We start from the raw sequence: 25,167 nt of genomic DNA on the forward strand, positions 1-25,167 counted from the left end.
TTGCTTGGTCCTCATCTTCAATCTTGATCCCTATATTTTCCAGATCAAGAATGATCTTGTTGAAATCATCCAAGTAATCTTCAACATTCTTCCCTGCTGTCATCTTAAATGAATAAAGTTTTTGCTTCAAGAATAGTCTATTGGCTAAGGATTTTACCATGTAAAGATTTTCCAATTTGACCCAAAGTCCATCTGTTGCGGTCTCCTTTGAAACTTCTTGAAGTACCTTATCTCCAAGACTGAGAATAATGGTACTGTGAGCTTTCACCATGATATCCAATTTCTCCTTCTTTGTGAATTCAGCAGATAACTTGTCCTCCCCAAGCAATGCTTCTTGCAAACCTTGCTGTACCAGAAGTGCTTTCATCTTCACCCTCCAAAGACCAAAATCATTCTTACGATTAAATTTTTCCATATCGAATTTGGCATTTCCCATCTCTTCCGATTGATCACCTGAATCTTGAGACTTGAATCAAGAACCTTCTTCGAACAATCAACCTAGCTCTGATACCAGTTGTTGAGTCACCACTCGATCGCCTTCAGTAAAGAACCCCTTCCTTGTTACCAAGAACAGAACCAGTTCAACTTAATTGAACTATCTCACACATAACTCGTAGAATTAACACAAAGATCAAATAACTCTAAGGAAAATTAAAGAGAAAAGAATAGCTTTATTGATCTGTATATCAAGCTTACACATATGATGAAAAATCAGTACATTACAGGGTTACATTGCCTTATTTATACATATAGGCTATGAATCGAACATAACAGTCATGGCTGACTGGACAAAGGAATGACCACTAGAATAATAAACATGATATGCATGGATATGTATTAGTAGGCATCTAAACCAACAGTTTTCATGGAGTCGTTAGTCAAAGTTTTTTCATTCAAACTTTGAAAGCATTTTTTGGCCAACCTCGACCACCCCTCAGTGAATGGTTGGTACCGTCAGAACTAGCATGAAGAGGGGAACGTCGCCCACTAAGTCATTCTGGTCAACTCACCATTTTTCTCTGACAAGATTTTGGGTATCTCCGTCCCTTTGGAAGTTTTTTTCGGTGACGTCGGTGGCTATTTGGGCAAATGAGTTGCACATCTGTGATGTAATCATCTAGAGGATCGTTTTGATATATGCCACGCCTATCTTCGTCGAAATTTTTGGTGCACCGCTCACTACCGCCAATTGCTGCTGTGCACCGCATGGGTGAGGTTCCAGAACTTGGAATTTTAAATATAGTCATATTACATATCATAGGACACGATTTTGAATAAGGAATGTAATGATGACAATTGTTTACTCATTTTATGCAAATAGGAAAAATATGATATTTTAATTGGATTAATCACACTAGGATCATCGTTAAGCTCGGGAGCATCTCGGAGAATTATCAAATGATCGTATCTATAGGTAGGGGCTCATCTTGGTTCTAGGAATTATTTTACTTGTATTGGATTGCATTAAACATATTCTAATTTTGGTATTTATAAAATGTTTGAAAAATGGAAAACTTAATCTGCATATTTTCTAGACTGTTCTGAGGGCACTATGTGCCAACTATACTTTTTATATACATATTGATGCAGGTTACGATTTTTTGGTTTCATTCAAATGCAGTCGTTATGCTGCCTAATTTTCTAAAATAAAAGGGGAGATGTATCTTGTTATTCATGTTTAACTGCTTTTGGTTATACTATTGAGAGCCATAGTGATCATGATTTGTGCATGTTGTTGTTTCGCGACCTAGTCTCTTTGTCACCATAGGATGATCAAGTGTCCACTCACCTGTAGGTGTAAAGACCTAACATCTTTATATATGAAGTGATATGAGCCTCCCCTTGTGGTGGTTATCAAGTTCGGCTACCTGGTTTAGGATGTCGGTTTTCTATGGTGGGTAACGGGAACTAGGGATCTAGTGGACGGTGTGATGTGCACGTGTAGTCCGGATTTCTCCTAGTTTAGTCCAATATAGTTTTCTTTAAAGTTTCAAGTTCAAGGCGAAGTGTATGACTTGTGTGAATTGTTCCTGATTCTATTTAAGTATATTATGTTGGAGTTTAGCTATGCTATTTAGTTGAAGGAATTATGGATGCCAAGTATATTGTTATGATTTGTAACTTATTAAATTTAACTATTTGGTGATTACATAACTATGGGAATATTATTGTTTTATGTATAATGATAGATGATCCTGCTTTTATCACTAATATTTTTGTATATAATAATATGAGTTATTCCATTATTTTGGACCTTATGGATATTACATGTAACGTCCCAAATTCGCTAATAAGGCTTGGTGCCTTGATTAGCATGCCGGGAGGGAAATAATTGATTTAATTGTATTATTACGTGATTAATCATGATATATGTGATTGCTTGTGTTATGATATGATATGACTAGATATGCATGCTTAGGTATATTAAATGTGCATGTAGGCCCATTTGGGGCATAAATGTAATTATGTGTGTTATCCCCAAAATTTCAATACGATGACGTGGCGAGCAAAAGTGACAAGTGGCAATACATGGTAGTGAGGGACATATTAATAGTCAATAAATGTGCTAATCAAGAAAGGCAAAAGATTTGAGATTAATAATCAGAGTTGCGATATTACTGGTCATAAAAATTATTTATCTGGTTTGGAAGTGATATGACCGACCAGGTAAAATTTGTGACCGACCGATAAGGATTTTTGACTGACCAGTAAAGTACTTTGGCCGACCGGTAAGGATTTTTGACTGACCAATGAAGCGCTTTGGCCGACCAGTCATTTTGGAGTCAGGTTTATCCCGTCAGTCAAATGTTTTGCCTAACCAGAATAGTGTTTTGGCCGTCCAGTCTCACTTCAGGGAGTGGAGTTGGCCGACCAGACAGATCATGACTCTGCAACAAAATGTCAGTAACGACTTAAGCTAGAATTATTCGTAGCCACAACGGGAATCTCTCAGATTATCCCAAAGAAATTGCATATTGTTGTATTTTAAGTATGATTATTAATTAAATATTGGTTAGAGCAACTAAATTATCCCGATTATGGAGGGACTTTGATTTGTACGATCCATGAGCTTATAAATAAAGAGCTCATGGCATCATGGAAGAGGATTTTTCTAATTCTGATTTTTCTGAGAGAAACTTGGTATTCTTGAGAGAGAAATCCTGTACTTTTTCATTTATACTTAAGAAACTCAGTTGACACAGGTTCATCTGATCTTAAGTGTAGATCTTTATATCACAACTCCAAGTGGATTAGGCTATTACCAATAAATTGTGGTTGAACCACTATAAAATGATCAGTGTCGTATTTTCTCTTGAAGGTTTACTGTAGTTTTGACGTCTACTCATCGTTGGCCAAAATCATGGTCAACATTTTTGGTGCTTTTCATTGAGAGCCTGAAGAGAAGAAATGCACTACGATCATACCATTATGACGCCCAAGAATACCAATGCAGAATCCAAGAAGTCAGGCACGTCAAAAGAGCCTGCTAGATCAGAAGGTCCTAGACCTCAGAACCCTGAGACTGAGCCCAGGGTCTTGCTCGAGGAGACAACTCCAGAGGTTGAACAACTCCAAGGAGAAATAAGCGCTTTCCAAGAGGAGATGATGAAACTCAATGCAATTCAATGATTGGCTGAAGAGATGGCCAGGCAGAGAGCTGCGTTAGAACAGCAAAAACAGGAGATGGATTCCAGGAGTGAAGATATTAGGCGACGACAAGAGGAGGCCGATCGGTGACACCGCGAGGCTGCACTTCCTCTAGAAGCGGCCACTCACCTAACCCGGGCGAATGCCCAGACCGCAGCACAAGGAGCAGCCGCATAGGGAGCAAGAAATAATAATGCTGGTCGGAGGACCACTGACAGAGCCAATTTTCGGGGACCGGACAGAAGCAGGAGCCAATCTGGAACTGCCTCGACGCAAAGGGAGAACTCTAGAATCCCCTCCAGGAGACACCGATTAGAAACTTCTAGATCAGAGAGTCACCGATCGAGCAGTAAAAAGAGTCCACCCAGGGAGGATCAGACCAGGACTCCTCTAGATAAGGGGACTTCACAATTCAAAGATGGGCATGGTCGTGATGAGGCTGGTAGTCATCACACTGACCAGTCAAAGGATAAAGAGGGAAACAACCAACAAGGAGGAAAAGACTGCTCGGGACGTACCGAAAAGCCACCATTACATCCCGGCTAGAAGCGTAGTGGGAGAGAGCAGGTTCAGCGTAGTAAGCCCTCCAAAAAATCAAAAAGTATGTTGTTTGATCGGGCAGGAGAACATGCTTCCTGGAAGGATCTAAGGGACGTTATCACCAACAAGAGGAGGATCGTCTCGGTCGAAGGGAAAAATCAGAACCGCCCTGCCAGTCAAGTAGAAATACTTGACGACAGTGCACCAGATGCTAATGCCCGACTAGGTAGTCAAGACCTTGGAACTTCGTCAATTTCACCAGCCATCCAAGCCCAGCTTGATGTGCTAACGGCTGTAGTGCAAGATTTGTCAAAACGACCTTCCGAGATGGATGCGATGGACCACTAGAGTGGCATCCCATTTTGTGCCCGGATTAGAGCAGCCTAGTCGCCAGCAAAATATAAAGCACCGGTGCTGCCAGTATATACAGAAAAGGCAGATCCCATTAGACATGTTGGGAAATTCGAGGACCAGATGGAACTGCTCGGGGTAAGTGACGATTATCGGTGTAGAGTTTTCCCAACTACATTGTCGGATACTGCCCAGGAATGGTATTAGAAGTTTAAGCCGAACTCCATTACCTCTTGGGAAGCATTCAGGAAGGAGTTTTGTAGACAATTCAATTCTGCTCAGACTCCACCAGTTTATGCCAACCACTTGGCAGATATCAACAAGGAAAGGATGAGTCTCTAAAGAATTATATACAAAGATTCATGAGAGAAGCTAATAGAGCAACTATTGTAGGAGACGAGGGGAAGATGGTTGCCATATCCTCTGGGATAACTTATCGGAGCCCTTTGTGGGGTAGTATACATAGAAATCCAATTTCAACACTTCAAAAATTTCTTGACCAAGCAGACAAGTATATGAAATTGGATGATGCAATCGAGAAAGAGGAGAATGGCGTAAATAATCCGGGCAGATCAGCTGACCCTCCTAAGAATGGAGGAAATGGTCAAAATGGCGGAAAGAAACGTGAGAATAACAGGTCTGACCGTCATGATGAAAATAGGGCTAAGTCGGGATCGAACGATAAGCCAACTAAGTATGAGCCCCGATTTACAAACTACTCAACTCATTCGGCTAGCCGGACAGAAATCTATCTCGCCAGTCATCAGGAAGTTCCCTACAAGAAACCTTCACCCATGAGGAAAGAGATATCTAAGAGGGACATGAACAAATTTTGTCGCTTCCATGGAGATTATGGCCACGACACAAATGAATGCAATCACCTCAAAGATGAGATAGAATTTATTCTCTAGTCAGGCAAGTCGAAAATGTATCAAGCAGAGACACCCCAAGGAGAAGGAGGCAGCAGCAATCCTGGGTTCAAACGGTAGAGATCTCCACCCTTGCAACCCGGGCCTGTGGACTTTACCTTAGACACTACATGTGGAGGTCCACACTTGGTTGAGAATAGTAACAAAGCAAGGAAGAGGTATGCCCAGACACTTCGGCATGAGTGGGAATGCAAGGATCGGATTTGGTCGACGGAGCCTAATGAGTAACCACTAAAGCGAGCATCTGAGGATGTTTTATCACTAAAATACCGCTTTCAAAGTGGTAGCTTAATTTCAGGTGTTTAACTTCTTATTTGAGTTTGGTTTATGAGCTGGTTATTTGCTAACCAGTCATTTATTTATTTTTAACAATTTTTGTTGTTTAAGACTCGTTATTAGACACGTTTTGTCCTTTTTAATTTACGAGTAATAAAAGAGACTACGCGCAGCGTGGTCGATTCTTGCTACAAATGTGCATGTGTGTTAATTATCCGAACAGTGTTCAACTGGTCGGTAAAATCGGACAATGTTCAACTGGTCGATACATTCAAGCAGTGTTCAACTACTCAAATATTTTCCATATATTCTATGTGTTTCACGAGTAATTAACTGCTCGAACAGATTCGGTCAAGTAGCAAGTGACCAAAGATCTTTCAACCCTTGATCACTTGGGGGGCACATGGGGTATACTGGTATATAATTTAACACAGGAAATAAGAGCACGAGTTAAGATATTTATTTTTAGGCTAACTTGTAAATTTTTGAAGTCAAAAAAGGCCATTAAGCTAACTTGTTTGACAAAGCTTAAGTAACTTGGAATTTTTAAAAATTTCACGTTAGAAGCAAATATTCGTGCGACAATAAACATTATGCTCATAAAATGTTAGAGCAATAAGAGTGTGAGAAAGCATACTTAGTAGGGACTTATAAAATGTCTAGAATTTCTATGTTAGAAAACTAAGTACTCATGTGAAAATGTAAGGCATACATCAGAGTGACTTTACTATTCACAAAAAACATATAATGTTTTAAGTTTAAATAGACTTAGAATGTTTCAAGTTAGCAAAGAAAAGTAAAGTATAAAATTTTCTTCACAGAAAGTGCGAGAAAAAGAAGTAAACTACTGGCTGGGAACAAAGTCTTCACTGTTCTAGTTGAGCATGGCCTCTAGTCGCCCAAACATGTTCTCTGGTCGGTCCAAGATGCTCACTGGTTGGGAAGATTGTTTCCTAGTTGGTCAACGCCGTCGTCATCAAGGGCTTCCTCAAGTCGAAAAGATAGAGCAGGAGAGGCAAGCATAGTGCTAGCTGGAAGAGCTACCTCCTCAGCAGCCTTGGCTTCGCATTTGGCAAGCTCCTCGGCTTTTGTTTCTTCAGAAAGAAAGTCAAGGTTGAGAGGTTTGTTCAGCTTCCAGATCTGGTAGAAGCAGAGAAACAGATTTCTTCATAGCAAATGAGATCAGCTTCCTTATCCTGCTTCAACTCCTCGATCTCTTGAATATATTTCTTCTACTAATCGAATAATTTCTTGTTGGTTTGGATGAGTTTGTTGTTCTCATCTGTCAACTCCTTCAATGTTCTTTCTCGGTTAGCAACTATTTTTTCTGCCTGCTCAATTTTTTCTTGAAGGTCTTTCTGAGATTTGGTCAGTTGCTCTATCTTCGCTTGGGATTCCACCAATTGGTCATTCAAGACTTTGACCAATTCCTTATAGTCTACTACTCGATGTTGAGCATGACTGATAGTGATAAGTGCCTGAAATGGATAACAGAAAGTTACTTAGAGTAAAAATAATAAATAACAAAGTGCGGCGTCTTGATTATAAGATACTTACACTCATCATTTGAGCAAGACCTCTTTGAAGGACAACTTCAACACTAAGCCGGGGTAAAGACTCAAAGCTTTGAGTTGTTGTAGCATGGTGTAGAGTGTGGTCCAGCAATTCTTTTCCAATATCACCAGAAATGCGAAGGGGCTCACTTAAGATAGCCGATCGGGCAGTTGTTAAGCTAGCAGAAGGAGGAATTGATGAAGGAGTCAATTGCAGGATGGTGATAGGCTGGTCAGATAATCTCCCTAAGTTGGTCGGTACATTCTTCGCGACTTTGGTTGGAGGGTTTGAGCTACTACCTTCCCTAGATTTTCTCTTTTGGGTAGAGGACGTGTTGAATTGTTTAAACATATCTGGATCTACAAAAAAGAGTGAAGCACAAACCTCGTTATTAAAAATGAGAGACAATATATAAGTAAATGAAAATTTTACTATTCCCACATAACCCTATAGATTTCACACGATCATTCTCAAAGAAAGTTATTTATAACAAAACACCAAACTATGGTTACTGTTAGCAGAATAACCTGAGTTTAGAATTTCATCGAGAAAGTCGTCTTCTGCTTCTGATGATGAGCTGACTTCTTTAGGAACCTCAAGGTTCTTTCCTTTCCCAGGTCTGGTAAAAATGGCATGTCTACGATGGTCTTCTGGAAGAGGTTCCCTAATAATAAGGTCACCTGGTCGGCGTGAGTATGGTGATGGTTCAGGAGAGAATTGATCTGTCATTACTTCAGTATCAGCATTTGACTGGTCAATTGCGTTCTCTTCTTCAATAGTGCTACCTTCTATGATGTTTTGATTGCTTGGTAACAACCCCACCAGCTGAAGATTTTCCACGTTGACCAACCCTTTGACATTTTTCTCTTCGGTAGACATATTAGCAAGTTCTTCTGCTCGGGAATGCATTTCCTTAGTTGGTATAGGTTCATGGAAAGGACATGCATGCGTGAAAGCCAAGTTGTTGGCCTTAATGTCTGGAGTGAGAAAATATTCTGTATAGTATTTTCTGGGATTCGATTTATGTGTGATACCATGGAGGTATTTAATCCCTTTATGCCTATGGAAGAGGTGGAAAAACCCCGTATTCTTGTGGTGGTCCTAAAGTCGAAGAGGTAATGCACTTCATGAGGAGTGGGTGGATCCCAGCCTTGAAAGTAGCAGAGAATATATAAAGCAGATAATGCTTGAATTCCATTAGGAGCTATCTGGAAAGGAGAGACATTGAAGTAATTGTCACGCCCTGGCTACCCCAGAACAGTTACGGTGAACGGTGGACCGGAAATTTGACTCGTTGCCTGAGTCCTTTGGTAAAAAACATGCTCTAAGTGTAATTAACGGGTTAAGGTATAAAACCATTAGAAAGGAAATGGAGATTTTATTACAAACTGCTCTGCAGAGCTAAACAAAACATTTACAAGTGGTTCTCAGTACAAAAAGGTCACTATAGCTGTAAAGTCACAATCCCGCCGACCTAAGCGGCAAAAATAGGGTAAACCCCCTAGTTCCTCTGAGAACTCCTTGGCCGTGGTGGTCAAGCGGCCGCATATGTACACAACACCACATCAGCTCTCCACTCAAGGCTAGGTGAGCTTTTCTTTCCCTTTACCTGCACCACATAGCACCCATGAGCCAAAGCCCAGCAAGAAAACATAACACTTTCATAAACATTATCAAACGATTATCATTACAACCATACTGAGCATAAAGTTTTAAACAAATGAGTGAATATCACATGAGGTCCTGATAAACCACACTGAGTGACTGACAGGCAAGTCACTAATTCAAATGGAAGAGTGGCTATTAGGTAAGCCACTAGCCTTCAACAGGTTCTGGTAAACCATACTGAGTGACTGACAAGCACGTCACTGTTTCAAATGGGAGAGTAGCTGCTAAGTAAGCCACTAGCCTCCAAGCACTTATTTCAATCATCGACCCTCGGGGTCGGTCTGGCATTAATGCTCTTTTAGTCATTCAATGCTAATATACGATTAGATCAAATCTTATTGGCTTGTGTAATACATGCTAAGGCCGTCCTGACTAATGAGTCAGCTCAACGTGATCAGTGCCCAGTACCACTGCCGAACCTGACTAATAAGTCAGTACCATGCACAAGTGAGCAACATATGCTAAGCATTCTATATTCAATCCATGTCCATATTCTCACAATCAACATGCCTCATGAACATCCATGCATGTCACACTTGGGGTGCAGTTCTCTTACCTTTGATTCGAGCTAGAATGAACAAAAGAACGACCCTTGAGAACGGTTTAGCTTTTAGTCCTTTAGCGGTCACCTAAACACAACACATATGGGATACCATCAATAATCAAGATAATCAAGGGCTCTCAAACCATTATCTAGCCTCCAAGAGATCAATCCAAACTAATCCAAATAGCAAGGACACTCCTGAGGCCTAAAACTAGGTTCCCGGGGTCAAAACGAGCAAACGGGGCGAAAACAGGGCAAGGGCTGCGGCCCTAGCACCTTGGGCCGCAGCCCCCAGTGTTATCTTAGGCAAGGGCTGTGGCGCCCTCCATCAAGGGCCGCAGCGCCCAGCAAGCACAAATTCCTGACACCTGCTTCATCGAACTAGGGTCGCGGCGCTCAAGAACAGGGCCGCGGCCCCCAACCCTGGGCCATTCCCAAACGCGTTTCTAACACTCCAAAGCCTCCAAAAACACACCTAAACATACCCCAATCATCAAAACAAATTTCCCATGCTTCCCCATGCATCAAAACCCTCAAAACCCAAGGCTCGAACGAACCGAAAACTCAATAATTCACAAAATCAATTCAAAGCTTAGAAACTCGGAAAAACTCAAAACTTAAACTTCGATTACCTTCAATTGGGTTGTTTTCCGTCGAATCCTTTGGTTAAGAAGCTTCTAATCTTCCCTAGGATCACTATGCCTCGATCCTCACTCGATTTCGACTCCTAGAACTCAAGATTTCGTCAAAAAGGCTTAAACGGTAAAACGGACTTTGAAAAGGGAGAACGAAAGGTTTTCTTATCGTATGTTCTATCTGATAAGCTACTTCAAACTTAAGTAACCTCAAATAAAACCTAATGCTCGGGGTCCCGAAAACACCCCCGGGGACATTATAGTCAAAACCTCCAAAATTTCACCCTGATCTCAAATATTCCCAATTTATCATCAAATGAACATTTCTATTACCCCAAAATTGACCCCATTATGGTAAAACCGCTAATCCACTAAAAATAACTGTCTCATGTTCAATAGCTCGAATATATCTCCATAATAATGGAATCTCATTCACAAATCAAGTTATGCACCCAAATACACAAATTACCCTCAACGGGCCAAATTACCATCACACCCCTGTAATAGGAGATATGGACTCACATGCATGCATTTCACATCATATCATAATATAATCAACATATACATGCATTTATCAATTAATCACATAATTAAACAAATATGGCCCTCCCGGCCTACTATTCATGCCGTTAAACTCATCGGAGAATTCGGGGCATTACAGTAATCTTCTACTAACCGAAAAAGGGGTGCCGTGGGATAGTAGCTCCTGCAAAAATGTGGTATCTGGACCAGGCGCACTAGGGTCCACCAGGATTGTTAGCTCTCTGGTGAGGTCACGGGCATATCACGTTTACTCCTTCAAGGCCCGAAGCTTGAATGTGTTTATCAAACATGCTGGAGTTAAGTTTAGAAGGTTTGGCTATGAACCAAGAGGGTGTTCCATCTTCATCTTTTCTTGGTTTTAGAACAGCTGATTGTCAAATCTCAATTGTAAAATTCTTGATAGTCTTTCTCTGGGGTTTACTAGCTTTTTGAATTGGCGCGGCGGCCTTGAAGAAGCTGCAGTTTGAGCTTCACCACGTTCCACTACCTTCTGTGTTGCTCTACGAGCCACTTGAGGATCTTGGTCTTGAGGAAGTCGATTAGATTTTTTCACCCTCATGGGCGGATGTTGAAGCTATTGATTAAGAAACTGTTCTTCGTGAAAGAAGTATAAATACGACCAGGGAAGGATTTTCTTAAGGCGATGAAGGAGATCCTCGGGAGTAAGACTGCTAGGAGATTTGGATGAAGAATCGCTGCTTTGAGGAGTGTCGCTTGACATGGGAGCTAAAGAATCAGAGTTTGCATGGTTGTCACCTCCCCTGTAGTCGAAGCAATTCATCTACAAAAAATTATGGGGTTGTGAGTGAACCAAACAAACATAAATCAATGAATGCAAAGAAAAAATATTTAAGGAGTCAAAATATTTTTCACTCCCTAGATAAACATGTATGAAGGTAGCAATAATAAGCAAAAAAAAATTTGGTGCATAAAATGCATGAATTTTTTTTTTTACAAGCTCAGAAGCTTGGGAGCATTCATGGGCAAGCGGTTCTTGTGGTGTCCGAGCAGATAGCATGCGGTCAATCGCTTCTTGTGGTGTCAAAGCAAATGGCGTGGTGGCCGAGCGGTGAGCGTGTCGTCTGAGCGGATGGCGTGGATGGCTGAGCGGATGGTGTGGTGCCCAAGCAGTCTGTGTGGTGTTCGAGCGGATGATGAGGTGTCTGAGTGATTGTGCCCAAGCATTCGAGCGGTTTGCGCGATGGTCCAAGCGGATGACGAAGTGTCTGAGTGATTGTGCCCAGGAATCCGAGCATTTTGCACTATGGTTCGAGCAGATGGCGTGGTGCCCGAGCAGTCTGCCAGGCATCCGAGCGGATGGAAGAATGCCCGATCGGCTGAGCGATGGTCTGAGCACATGCCATGGTGTCCGAGTGGTCCACGTGGTGTCCGAGCGGAAGACGCGGTGTCCGAGTGATTAGGCCAGGCATTCGAGCGGTTTACATGGAGTGTCTGAGCGGCTTGGGGGAAGAATGTACGAGTGTCCGAGTGGTTAGAAGAGGATAACTGGTCAGCCATACACATGCATTTCCAATAAGCTATTTCCGAGGAGCTAGGCTATCCTATTAGTCATGTATGAATTTGAGGGCCAAAAATAGTAACTGATTGGCTATAGGGTCCAAAAAGACCATAAATCTCAAAGGCATGGGGCACAAACATGTTCTTCTATTTATGGGACACTACATCAAGATCAAAAGGTGGGATTTCAAAAGCTTAAGAAGTTCTAAGGAAAGAAGTGTTCATCAAATACCCATAAACCTAAATATGCAATGTAGAGTGAAAAATCATTTTTTCTTCAAATTTTCATGAAATTGGAGACCAAATTGATTTACCCATAGCCTTAACTACATCAAAAGAGCCACAAATTGCATCAATCATCAAAGATTCATACACAAATCCAAGAGTGCATTCTAAGAAGAGGGTTTCGGCACATATGGGCTCTAACAAACTTTTATGTGAAATTTTAAAGCTTATAAATGAAGATGAGGAAGAAGAACTTACCCAAATATCTTGAAGAGGTGTTGATTTCTTGAAGGATCCTTGGATGTGCTTGAAGAAATTGGAGCCCTTTTTAGTGTTCTTTGGAGGTTTCGGCCAAAAGGAGAGTAATGGGTAGTTTATGAGCCTTTTTGCTTATGAATTGTGAGCACCTATTGGTCTATTTAAAGGGAAGAGAGTGGAAATTTTCACTTACCCTTAAAATTCTTAAAATTCTTTTGCTATTCTCTCCCCCACGATTGGAGACAGATAACTACCATGATCGTGGTCTAGATAGTTCAGTAATGGTTTGTTTGAAAAGGCGGGAGAATGCGAAGAGTCAGTTTTTTTTATGACCTCGGTAGCTAAGAAAAAGTTTATTATGTGAGTAAACTATATAATAAACTTTTGGGGCAAATGTTATCCCCAAAATTTGAATACGATGACGTGGCGATCAAAAGTGACAAGTGGCAATACATGGTAGCGAGGGACATATTAATAGTTAATAAATGTGTTGATCAAGAAAGGCAAAAGGTTTGAGATTAATATTCAGAGTTGCGATATTACTGGTCATAAAAATTATTTATCTGGTTTGGAAGTGATTTGACCGACCGGTAAGGATTTTTGACTGACTAGTAAAGCGCTTTGGCCAACCGGTAAGGATTTTTGACTGACCAGTGAAGTGCTTTGCCCAACTAGTCATTTTGGAGTCAGGTTTATCTGGTCAGTCAAATGTTTTGCCTAACCAGAAAAGTGTTTTGGCCGACCACTCTCACTTCAGGGAGTGGAGTTGGCCGACCAGACAGATCATGACTCTGCAACAAAATGTCAGTAACGACTTCAGCTAGAATTATTCGTAGCCACAGCGGGAATCTTTCAAATTATCCCACAGAAATCACATATTGTAGTATTTTAAGTTTGATTATTAATTAAATATTGGTTAGAGCAACTGAATTATCCCGATTATGGAGGGACTTTGATTTGTACGATCCATGAGCTTATAAATAAAGAGCGCATGTCATCATGGAAGGGGATTTTTCTAATTCTGATTTTTCTGAGAGAAACTTTGTATTCTTGAGAGAGAAATCCTGTACTTTTTCATTTACACTTAAGAAACTCAGTTGACACAGGTTCATCTGATCTTAAGTGTAGATCTATATATCATAACTCCAAGTGGATTCGGTTATTACCAATAAATTGGGGTTGAACAACTATAATATGATCAGTGTCGTATTTTCTCTTGAAGGTTTACTGTAGTTTTGACGTCTACTCGTCGTTGGCCAAAATCGTGGTCAACAATGTGTGTGTTACAATTGAGACCACATTATATGTGGGTATATTTGTGATATTGGGCTCGAGGTGGTCCTAGTGAGCAGATTAGCGGAACTGTCATAACGAGGTCAAATACCTAGCTCAGGTTAAGCCAAGGGACATTTTGTAAACTTAGTGTGTATTCGGGTTTTACTGGGTAACAGGTAGTTGTTTAGCGGTTATTTGGGTATGCCGACATTAATTGGGGATTTACAGGACTACTCGAGGAATTAGCAAGAATGTGGAAAATGAAGAATTTGCCCTTGTGAGCATTAAAGAGTAGCTAGTGGGCTAAGGAGCATTTTGGACTTTTCATGTCTAAGGGTGGCTTAGATAGGTGGGAACTTTACATAACACTTAGGAAAAGAAAACAAACAACTCTCAGCTGCTTCTCTCTCTCTCTCTCTCTCTCTCTCTCGTGCATCCCCCTCTCTCTCTAAGGTTTGGGAGGCTTTGGAATTTTTGAAGGAAATGCTCTGAAATCTGAAGCTTGAAGATTGGGGATTGAAGCTAGGATTAAGTGGAATAGTTCAGGGGGATCGAAATTCTCAGTTGAGGTAAGGTTATCTCTGTTTTACTAGTTAATTTCTATTGAGGTTTAAGGTTTAGCTAAGTTTTAAGCTTAGGTTGGGTTTTGATTGAGATTAGAGAATTGGTTTGGTTTTTGAGGTGTTTGTACTGCTTATGATGTATTTTGTAGTGTTTTAAACTTTGTTGGGACCTTGGTACAAGTTTGGGGTGTGATTTGGTGATCTTGGCTTGAGAAAACGCAGAGGAAGTTCAGGCACCGCGACTTGTGTGCATGAGATGGACTTGGCGATTCTCTGTAATCGCCAAATCACCGCAACACAACGCCGCGACCCATGTCCTCCGGGAGAGAGCCTTGGGCTCTCTAACTTGTGGCACGTCGCGGCCCTATGGGTTGGGCCATCGCTCTAATTGAAGGAAATAGCCTAAACATATTTTTATGCTTGGGAACTCAAAAGTAAGGGCCTGTGATTTTGAAGTTTTTAATTTGTTTAGGATTTTATGGTTATTTATTATTATTATTATTACGTTTTGAGTAGGTTTTACCACTAAGGCTCGAGATTAAGGATCGTGCTTGGGATCGCCTTATACTGTCAACTCAGGACTCAAGTAAGAAAATTGTTTGTGCCTGTAGAGCAAGGCATGGCCTGATTATCTGTGTTTAATGTTATGTGTGAATGTCTATAATTGTTATGTCATATATGTGTTTTTGATTGATCAGCAAGGGCCGGGATCGACAAAGGCCGGGATCGGCATGAGTCCGAAACGACAATAAGCATGTTGAATGCAGGACTCCATGACATGGTAATATAGGGTGCTATAGTCACTTACTTGGTTAGGACCGTGAACCTGGTGCCTGGTAACGCACCTTGATCGGCTTAGGCCGCTGTTATGAATTTTCTGTTATGTTTGTTTAGTTATGTATTTATTGAATGTGTTGCTATATGTTATGTTTGTGGAGTTTTCTTGCTGGGCTTGGGTCACGGGTGCTCTATGGTACAGGTAAGGGAAGGGGAAAGGTTTTCTAAGCATGAGTTGGAGGGCATGGAGTGGTGCGTACATGTTTGGCCTACTTGGCCTCCATGGCTAGGGTAGTTTTGAGGAACACATTATAAATGTCTGATTTTGTTGCCTAGGTCGACTGTATAATAACTTTTCAATTGTAAATATGTTTTAAACATTGTTTTGGGATCCCGATGTAACACTTTTATGATCTTAATGATTATCCAAACCTTTTATATTTAATTTTTATTAAATGAATTCTTATTTTAATTTAATCACAGTTTTGGGTCTAACATCTCGATTAGTGAGTCAAATGCACATTTTAAAACCACATGGTATCGACTTTAGGGTAGTAGGGCGTTACAACATGGTATCAGAGCATGCCAAGGTTTATGGTTCCTGGAGATTGACCGAACATGTATGCTCGCTGCTAGAGACAAGCTTGACTCTGGGTTGGTCGGTATTAAGTGACATATTCATTTAATTGTTTATCTAAATTTCCTATCTGCCTATTGATATATATATAGAATGATGTGTCTATAATGTTAGGGAATTTCCCCTTTGACTGTTATATGATTATGGTGTTCGTGCATTGTGTTGGTTTATTATTTGTGTTTGATCGGTTGAACTGGGAGGTGGTTTCTTTGGATGTTGTTATCGTGCCTGATGTGTGGCATCATTGATTGTGGGAAGTTATGCCTCTGCGATCAAACAGATTTCGTAGGAATATGGTCGAAGATAACAACCAGGGTCAGGACCCTCCACCTGGCAACGGATGTTTGCAGAAATGCAAGCCAAACTCCAGAGAAATGAAGATGAACTTCGAGAGTTAAGAGAACAGGCTCCTCCACGGGATGTATGATTACAGGCCCCACAGGCTGTGGCACCACTGCCAACCCAGCTTATGATGGAGAATAGGTGGGAGCCTCTGTATGAGAGGTTCAGATAGCAGCACCCTCCCACCTTTGAGAGCGGTCTAGACCCACTGCGGGCAAAGCAATGGATGACCTTGATTTCTTCTATACTGAATTTTATGAGGGTGGAAGGAAACGAGAGGGTGGTGTGTGCCAGTTATATGTTAAGAGATGACACTCGCATTTGGTGGGAAGTTGTATCTCAAAGGAGAGATGTGACTACTATGACTTGGGATGAATTCATGCATGTTTTTAATGAGAATTACTGCAGTGTTGCAGTTCGAGCTGTAAAGGTGCATGAATTCACCAATTTAACTTATAACAAAATGATTGTAATGGATTATGCTCTGAGGTTCAATCGGTTGGCTAAGTTAGCACCGGATTTGGTTCCTACTAATATGGCAAGGAAAGATCGCTTTGTGTGGGGGTTGACTGTCATGATAGCCTAGGACGTCAAGATAACATTGTGTAACGTCCTGGATAGCCAAGACCACTACACTGTGTGTTTATAAAGGTGCAGGACTTGCTAATCAAGTCATTTCATTAAATTGTGTCACTAATCATAAGTGTGCTAGGGTTAAAAGAAGTTTTGGTTTCAAAAGATACATTTTATAAGATTAAACAGTTTTACATAAAGGATCCCAAAAAAGAAATAGTGTTTGAAAGTTGATTTACAAAATCTCAAAAGTTATAGACAATCATTGGCCATACTAAGGCAAAATAAACATTTCCAGTCCTCTCGTCCCGGCTTTCCCTCTCAACCGTGGCGGCTGAGCAGCCGGTCATGTACATTCAGCTTGTTGAGCTCTCCAAATCAGGGCTGACCAAGTTTGCCCTTGCCTTTACCTGCACCACGCAGCACCCATGAGCCAAGGCCCAGCAAGAAAACATAAAACACATCACATTCAATATCAGCAAACAATTAACCCCTTTAAGCATGTTAAAACACTCAATACTCATGTTAACCCCATAGCATGTATTCAGACTCCAAGATACAAGTAAACATCATTAATAATCAAATACACAATAATCAGGGCCGACAACTTAGGTCACACCCTCTGTTTAACCCACTGACTCCGGCCCGCTTAAACCGAGCTCAGTGCATAATAAGCTGTCATCGGCTACCAGTGGCCGAGCCGCGGCTTGTGCGCTAGTTTAACGTTGGCACGCTTAGGCCATTGGTTTACTATTTACATGGCATAATACCATTCTTTCAAGCATACATACTAGGGAGCCCTTAGTCCCGTTACAAATATACAACCGAGTGCAGTTTTCTTTCCTTTAGTCTCTGCGTTTACTGAATACGAGCGACGCTCCTCAAGCACGATCAGTTCTCGAGCCCTAGCTTTAACACCTAGTCACAACCAAGGTATTGGGTTCCATTAATATTCAAGTAAAAGTTTTTGGGTACAATACTAACTTCCGGGAAATCGAATTCCACCAAGCACGGTGATGAAATCGATCCCAAGCACTCTAGGCTAGATTCCCGTGCTTTAAAACCCTAAATGTCAAGTACACACCTAAGGGATGCGACCCTTGAAGCCTAGCCGTGGCCCTGCCCTAAAACAGAACAAAGGCCACCCCTGAAAGAAGACACACGCCGCGACCCTTGCTTTGGGCGCTGCGGCGCTTACCCCTGGCCGAGCCTCCCTGGCTCCTTTGCATCCTAGGGCTGCAACGCTCTAGAACAGAGCTGCACCCTTCCCTTCGTGCCCAGAAATTCCACCATTTTCAACCTCTAAACCTTACCCAAAATCATCCCAAAGCTTCCTAATTCAAAACCAATTAATCCCAACACTTTTAGAATGACTCTAACAACATAATTCAACTAAAAGCCTAACTTAAAACTCATTGAAATCCTACTTTCAATTTCTGAAACTCAAGAACTTCAAAACACCCAACCAGCCATGCAAAACTTGAATTTAAACCTCTAAATTGTGAATTAGAGCTTACCTCTTCTGCTGACCCACTTCTCTAAGGGAAATCCAAGTCAATTCCCAAGCTTTTCCACCTTAATTTTTCCCTTAACATGAAAATCACAACTATCTCACTACTCAGTCATAACTCAGAATTTCTAACCAAAAAGAAAGGAATTCAATGCTTACCTTAGTACTGACTAAATTTCCTGGATGATTCTTGAGCTAAGCCTCTAAATCACTCCTTCAATCCACTGAATTCCAGCTGAACTCCTCTAAAATTTGCAGTGTTTTTCTTGTGTTTTCCTTAAGAGAGAAGAGAGAGAAAAGGGCTGAGAAAGAGAGTCGGTCTTATTTTTGTTCTACTATTTTCCTTTAATTCAGTTTACCCTTATCCCGTTAAGTCAATCCCGAGGCTCGAGGTGTCGGAACCGTCCCTGAGGAAAAAACGGTATTTCCCCAATATTCCCGCCTAGACTCCCTAACCTCAAATATATCTCCATATATTTATTTTCATAACCCAATAGTCTAAAATACCCCTGACTTATCCAAAGTCAAATACTAAACCCCATTGTGACTTTTCCCGCTATCTAGCTTCCTAGGATCGCCTCAAGTCACATGCTGCAGATTTGCCCACATAATAATGTGGTTCTCACGATTATAACATGTGGTCACTATTTAACATTCATATAATCAAACAGGCATTCTTAACATATAATTAAGCATTAAATCAACAAACTCACTCAAATCACATTTAACTCAATTATGCCCTCCCGGCACACTAATCAAGGCCCTTAAGCCTCATTAGCGAATTTGGGGTCGTTACAACTATCCCCTCCTAATGAGAATTTTGTCCTCGAAATTTACATGAATAACTGTTAGGCTAATTTTAGCCTACCTTTTTAAGTGTCTTTACCAGTGTCTTTTTAATGGTTCTTGTGTTTTTGGAGCGGATTTATGCTTGTTTTTGCTTGATTTCAGGTTAAGCATATGTTTTGGGCATTTGGAGTGGTTTGTGTAGAAATCAAGCATTTGGAGTGGATTGTGCTGAAATTTTAATTAGGGCCGCGGCGCAAGAATTGGCGCCGCGGCACTCTTGTGTATTAGAGCCGCGGCGAGCCCCTTTCTAGAAACTCGAGATTTGGCATTTGCCGAGTAGGGCCGCGGCGCAGGAATTGGCGCCGCGGCACTGGCGTCCGTACACCTCAGAATTTTTAAGGGCAATTTCGTCATTTTTTGGGAGGATATAGAATGAGGTCTTTATTCTGAAAACGGGATCGTGATTTTGACAGAGGAGACAGAAAGAAAGAGAGGAAAAACAAGAGAAGACGAACTTTGGAGCAAGCGTGGGCGATCTGTGACAATTCCCCATCTAGTTTCATTCTCTTTTCTTTAATTTCCTATGTTATTGCTTATGTTTAGTTTGATTATGGATATGAATATTGAGATTATGAGCTAAACTCCTATTTAGGGATTTGATGGATATTGACTGAGATTATCCCATGGTTAATGCTATTTGATTATTTCTTCTTCATTGTTTATGTGATTTGTTCATCTTTGTGCTTAATGTATGTTTGAGATTGATCACCTTAAGCATGATTCATGATCCTAATGTGAAATCTGAAAAGTGAATATTAGGAATGCTCTAAATGAATGAACATAGGCTTTGATGCGAAACGAGAGTATTCGCATAGCTTATGTGACTTGTAGATTATTGCATAATGCGAATTGATTGTTGTACTATCTCAGAAATGCAATAGTTGACAATGCAATTTAGTACCTAAATGATCTGAAAAGAGTTTAGGTGATTATATAATCTGTCATCTCATTGAAAGAAGAAGATTAGTTGACTAGTGTTAACAATTGGGTAATCGAAGCAATTGAAATCATATTCCTATCTTCACATCCATTGTTAAACCCTTAATTTCTTATTTGTTGATTTTTGCTTGTGTATTCTGCAATTTAATATAAATACCAATTTTTATTGTCGCCAAATAGAAATATAAATCCAATTTGGTTAGTACTTGGCTGCAATTCCCTTGGGTTCGACCTCACCTGTGTGAGTACTACTTGTATGATACGTGCACTTGCGTGTATTAAAATATAGCAACAATAACTCGGGATACTGATCCCGCATTGCTGATTCTAACTCCCAAGTCGCTTCCTCGACCTTGCTATTTCTCCACAAGACTTTAACCAATGGAATTGTCTTATCCCGCAGAACTTTGTCCTTTCGGTCTAAAACCTGAACCGGTTGCTCTTCATAGGACAAATATGTTTGTAATTCCAAATCCTCATACTTCAGCACATGTGTTGTATCTGAAACATACTTCCACAACGTGGAAAACATTATGAACTCCTGACAGTGATGGTGGCAAGGCCAACCTGTAAGCCACCTGTCCAATCCTTTCTAGGATCTCAAAAGGTTCAACAAACCGAGGGCTCAGCTTGCCCTTTACTCCAAATCTCCTCACCCCTCTCAATGGTGAAACTCGCAGAAACACGTGGTCCCCAACCTGAAACTCCACGTCCCTATGCTTAGGATCAGCGTAGCTTTTCTGTCTACTCTGTGACGCAAGCATTCTGGCTCGAATCTTCTCAATAGCCTCATTAGTCATCTGAACCATATCTAGTCCTAAGTACCTCCTCTCACCCATCTCATCCCAATGAATGGGTGATCTAAACTTCCTCCCATATAGCATTTCATAAGGAGCCACCCCAATCGTGGACTGATAACTGTTGTTATATGAAAACTCAATCAACGGTAAGTACTTACCCCAAGACCCCTTGAAATCAATCACACACGCCTTAAGCATGTCTTCTAGTACCTGAATCGTCCTCTCAGACTGTCCATCAGTCTGAGGATGAAAAGCTGTGCTAAACTTCAACTGGGTCCCCATAGCTCTCTGCAGAGCTCCCCAAAACTTAAAGGTAAAGATAGGATCTCGATCAGACACAATATACTTTGGAACCCCATGGAGACGAACTATCTCCCTCACATACAATTTTGCATACTATTCCACTGTATAGGTCGACTTCACTGGAAGGAAATGAGCTGACTTGGTGTATCTGTCCACTATCACCCACACCGAGTCATGAAGCCCAACTGTCCTGGGTAATCCTCCCACGAAATCCATCGTGATATCCTCCCACTTCCACTCTGGAATACCGAAAGGCTGAAGCAATCCCGCTAGTCGCTGATGCTCAGCCTTTACCTGCTGACATGTCAAAAATCTAGACACATATTCTACCACATCCTTCTTCATCCCGGGCCACTAGTATAACGTTCGTAGGTCCTGATACATCGTCGTGGTACCTAGATGAAGCGAGTATGGTGCAGTATGATACATCTCGTCTGATCCCTTCATCTACTGGAACCCAAATCCGCCCTTGATATCGAAGCATACCAGTCTTAGAGACGGAATAATCCTTAGTTGTTCCCGCTAAAACCTGCTGCTTAACTTCCTGCAACCGCACATCCACCAATTGCCCCTCCTTAATCCTCTCTAGCAGAGTCGACTGCAAGGTAATATTAGCTAATTGGCCCACCACCAATTCTATCCTTGCTCTGGCCATCTCATTTGCTAACTCCCTTGAGATGTGGGTGGAACTATACAATTGCCCTGGACCCCTCCTACTTAACGCATCTGCCACAACATTGGCTTTCCCCGGGTGGTAGAGGATATCGCAGTCATAATCCTTAACCAGTTCCAACCAGCGCCTCTGTCTCATGTTCAGATCCTTCTGAGTGAAGAAATATTTCAAACTCTTGTGGTCAGTGTATATCTCGCACTTGTCCCCATACAGATAATGCCGCCAAACCTTCAGTACGAATACCACTGTTGCCAGTTCCAAATCATGAGTAGGATATCGATGCTCATACTCTTTCAGCTGCCGCGATGCATAGGCTATAAATTTCTCATTCAGCATCAGCACACAGCCTAAACCTATCCTCGATGCATCACAGTAAACCACAAACTTTCCTTCCTCTGAAGGAAGACTCAACACAGGTGCAGAAATAAGTCGTCGCTTCAACTCTCAGAAACTGTTCTCACACTTCTCTAACCAAAAAAACTTCTGATTCTTCCTCGTCAACTCTGTCATTGGTGAAGCGATCTTTGAGAACCCCTCTACGAATCGTCTGTAATAACCTGCCAACCCAAGGAAACTTCGCACCTCCGAGGTGTTCCTTAGCCTCGGCCAATCTCTTACTGCTTCCACCTTGGATGGATCCACCTTAATCCCTTCTGCACCAACTATATGCCCAAGAAAAGTTACCTCTGGCAACCAAAACTCACACTTCTTAAACTTGGCATATAACTGATTCTCCCTTAACCTCTGTAAAACCTGTCGAAGATGCTGCTCATACTCTGCCTCTGAACTGGAGTATACCAAGATGTCGTCGATGAAGACAATAACAAACTGATCCAGAAAGTCCTTGAACACCCTGTTCATTAAATCCATAAAAGTTGTCAAGGCATTGGTCAAACCGAAAGACATGACCAAGAACTCATAGTGCCCATACTGCGTCTGAAAGGCTGTCTTCGGTATATCCTCATCTTTGATCCTCAGCTGGTGATAACCAGATCGTAGATCAATCTTTCAGAACACCGTCTTTCCCTGCAACTGATCGAACAAGTCATCAATCCTTGGTAGAGGGTACTTATTCTTTATGGTCAACTTGTTCAATTCTCTGTAGTCTATACACATCCTCAGAGTCCCGTCCTTCTTCTTAACAAACAACACTGGAGCGCCCCATGGTGAATAACTAGGCCTAATGAATCCCAAATCCAGAAGCTCTTGCAACTGTATCTTTAATTCCTTCAACTCAGCTGGAGCCATCTTATACGGTGCCCTTGATACTGGTTCTGTCCCCGGTGCTAACTCAATCTCAAATTGAATCTCCCTGCGTGGCGGCAACCCTGGTAGGACCTCAGGAAATACGTCCAAAAACTCACACACCAATCTAGTCTCTCCCGTCCCTACCGGCATAACCCTAGTAGTATTTACTACACTAGCCAGAAAACCTATACATCCACTCTGTAACAAGTCTCTGGCCCTCAATGCCGAAATCATGGGTACGCGGGGTCCAAACACCGCACCCACAAAGACAAATGGATCCTCGCCCTTAGGCTCAAAAGGCACCATCTTCTTCCTGCAGTCAATAGTAGCCCCATATCTGACCAACCAATCCATCCTTAAGGTCATATCAAAATCTTCCATATCTAACTCAATCAGATCTACCAAAAGCTCCCTACTATCAACCATCACTGGCAGTGCCCTAATCCATCTCCTAGAAACTACCAGTTCCCCTATAGGAAATAAAGTCCCAAACCCTACAGTTCGATACTCACTAGGTCTACACAGTCTATCAATCACCTTACTAGAAACAATGGAATGTGTAGCCCCAGAATCAATCAATACAGTAAAAGGAGAGCCAGTGCTAGCTAACCTGTCACCACCGAGGGACTAGCCTCGGCCTCCGCCTGCGTCAAAGTGAATACTCGAGCTAGAGTCAAGCTATCCACTTTCCCTGCCTCACCTTTCTTCACTGTTGGGCAATCTTTCCTGAGATGCCCCACTATTCCGCATACAAAACAAGCTTTGTTCCGACACTTGCCCTGATGGCGTCTTCTACACCTCGATCACTCTGGATAGGTTCGCCATGCCTCGCCGCCACCCTGATGGCTACCCTGACCTCCTCGACCCCTCCTATCAGGACCATCAGCGGTCGAAGTGTCAAGAGTCTTTCTCTTGAAGTCACTAGGGCCTCCGCCCCTACCTGTCCCTGAATAAGGAGGCACCACTCTTTAGCCCTCGCGCCTCACCGCACTTTCCCTCCAAATCTTGTTCTCCACTTCCTCAGCGATAAGAGCCTTCTCAACGGCCTGGGCATAAGTTGTTCCTCCAGGTACTGTTGTAATCCTGACATCCCGGGCTATCATAGCATTAAGCCCCCTGATGAATCTATCTTGCCTAGCAGCATCAGTAGGCACAAGATCTGGTGCAAACTTTGCAAGCCTGTCAAATTTTAGGGCATATTCAGTAACAGTCATATTGCCCTGCACCAAACCCACGAACTCATTGACTTTTGCTGCCCTGACGGCAACCATTATAATATTTTTGTGAACAAGTCTCTGAAGCCTTCCCAACTCAAAGCAGTAACATCCCTGGTATGCGATGCCACTTCCCACCAGATGCGGGCATCTTCTATCAACATATAAGCGGCACAGGCCACTCTATCATGCCCCTCTACTCTCATGAAATCCAGAATTGTAGTAATCATGGTTATCCAGTGCTTGGCTTTCAATGGATCAGGTCCACCCTCAAAGATCGGGGGCTGCTGTTTCCTGAACCGCTCATATAATGGCTCCCACCTGTTCCCAACCTCCCCAGGCTGTACAACTGGTACCACTACAGATGGTACAATAGGGGCAGCACTCCCCGATGGAGCCTGCTGTCGCAATAAGCGAATTTGTTCATCCCAGCTCTGTAATCGAGCCTGCATATCAGCCATGAGTTGCTGCCAGTTCTCAGGGACTGGCGGAGGAATCTGGCCCTAGTCATCACCCGCGGTCCCGGACCTAGTGTCGGCTAGTCTCATAGATTTTCTTGGACGCATAGCTATCCAAGTCAATCTGCAATCAACGACTCGGCAGTCAGACCATGATGACAGGGTAAAAACTTCTCCAAAATCCACCAATGGAACATAACCAATCACAAACAATCAACATATAGGCATCCATCCACATGCACTGGCTTCTCATAAGCATGCCTCCAATCTCATCACACAATAGCTATGAAACAAACATTCATCCATACACAATATCC

The sequence above is a fragment of the Humulus lupulus genome, chromosome 3 (assembly GCF_963169125.1).
Source record: "Humulus lupulus chromosome 3, drHumLupu1.1, whole genome shotgun sequence".
NCBI lineage: Eukaryota > Viridiplantae > Streptophyta > Magnoliopsida > Rosales > Cannabaceae > Humulus > Humulus lupulus.